Source organism: Octodon degus, unplaced genomic scaffold, assembly GCF_000260255.1.
Source record: "Octodon degus isolate 3935 unplaced genomic scaffold, OctDeg1.0 scaffold00024, whole genome shotgun sequence".
Taxonomy (NCBI): Eukaryota; Metazoa; Chordata; class Mammalia; order Rodentia; family Octodontidae; genus Octodon; species Octodon degus.
The window spans coordinates 12,433,166-12,434,637 of NW_004524600.1; the positions used below are offsets into that span (position 1 = coordinate 12,433,166).

Here is a 1,472-nt window from a genome sequence, read left to right on the forward strand (position 1 = left end):
CACTGTGGGGTGGGGCTGGGGGCATGTGGTGCCAAGATCAAAGCCCAGTCCTGTGCTTGCCTAAACAGGCACTTAGTCCACTGAACTTATTGTAGGCAGCTGAATTAGATAGAAATAGTCAAAAAGACCAGAACCTCAAGGACAATATGGATGACAAGGTGACTTTGCAATTTTGGAAGAGACAGACACTCCCTGCTGTGGGCCACACTTAGACAAAAGAAACAAATGCAGCCACATACTTCCCTAGGGTTGGGCATCAGGATTGATATTCTAAATAGATACCAATCATCTTGAAAGAGCCCAAAAGAGTCCCTAACCCAACCCCCAACAGGAAGAGACCCTGCCCTGTATTCATGCCCACTTGTTATGTGGCTTGCTTCCTCATTTGGTTCTGGATTTAATCAATTTTATCTGAGCAGTGGTGCTTGTAATCCCACGCTTGACCATATTATTTTTCCACCTCATGCCCACCTAAGCGAGTTCCCATGTTCTCCACCTTAGACCCTTCTCACCATATGGTTTTACTCTATAAAAGTCCCTGAAAGAGACAGCTTCCCAGGGACAACCTGCTTGGACCCCACTTCTGTCCCTCTCTTGGACAGAAGTTTGCTTTCCCGCAGTAAATATATTCTGCTCTTAACCCCCATTTGTTCTTAAAATTCATTCTTCAGTTTTAGGGAACATGAACTCATCCCAGGTAACTTTCAGGTCGGGAGTTTCGTTTTTCCCCTATATCAAGCTGTCTTGCTGGCCCTTGAGATTTTTGCTCAGCTTGTCCGGAGTAGTAAATAAACTTGGTAGAACTACCATCTACCCAGGCTTATATTGTCGTTTAGATCTTTTAAACTTTCTCTTGATAAATTTTTCACTGTTCAGTATGAAAAGCTTGTCACTCTTTTATTTCAATTGAATTTGTTCTTTAATACATGTTTATTGTACTACATGGAAATACAGTTCATTTTGGCATATTGACTTTGTGGCAACCTGGCTAGACTTATTTATTAAATTTGGCAATTTTAATTTGTCAGTTACCATATTTAATTATGTTATTAATAACAACTATTTTATTTTATTTTTGAGACAGAGTCTTGCTCTGTAGTTCAGGCTGGCCTTGAGCTCACTTTGTAACCCAGGCTGGCTTTGAATTCACAACGATCCTCCTGCCTCAGCCTCCCAAGTGCTGTGATTACAGGCATGCACCAGAATACCTGGCTATTTGTTCCTTTGAAGTCATTACATGTTTTATTATTTACTAGTCTTTTACTTCAGAAAGAACCTCCAGGACAATGCTGAATAAAGATTGTAGTAGCAAATGCAGACCATTTTAATTTTTTGTTTGTTTGTTTTCAGTGCTGGGGGTCAAACCCAGGATCTTGCATATACCAAGGTAAGTGCCAAATCACTGAGCTAAGTGCCCAGGCCAGGACTCAACATTTTACCATGCGGTTTAATGATGGCTCTAGGTTTCTTGC

At 41.1% G+C, this 1,472-nt stretch overlaps 1 protein-coding gene across 1 annotated transcript in view; it reads left to right on the plus strand.

Moving 5' to 3' along the window:
• The window catches only part of Ect2l (epithelial cell transforming 2 like), a 110,950-nt gene that overhangs the window by 5,075 nt on the left and 104,403 nt on the right, over positions 1-1,472 (plus strand). Inside the window, exon 2 of the mRNA XM_004628582.2 lies at positions 1,351-1,387. The gene's annotated coding sequence lies outside the window, so the exon portion shown is untranslated. The remainder of the gene's footprint in view (positions 1-1,350; positions 1,388-1,472) is intronic.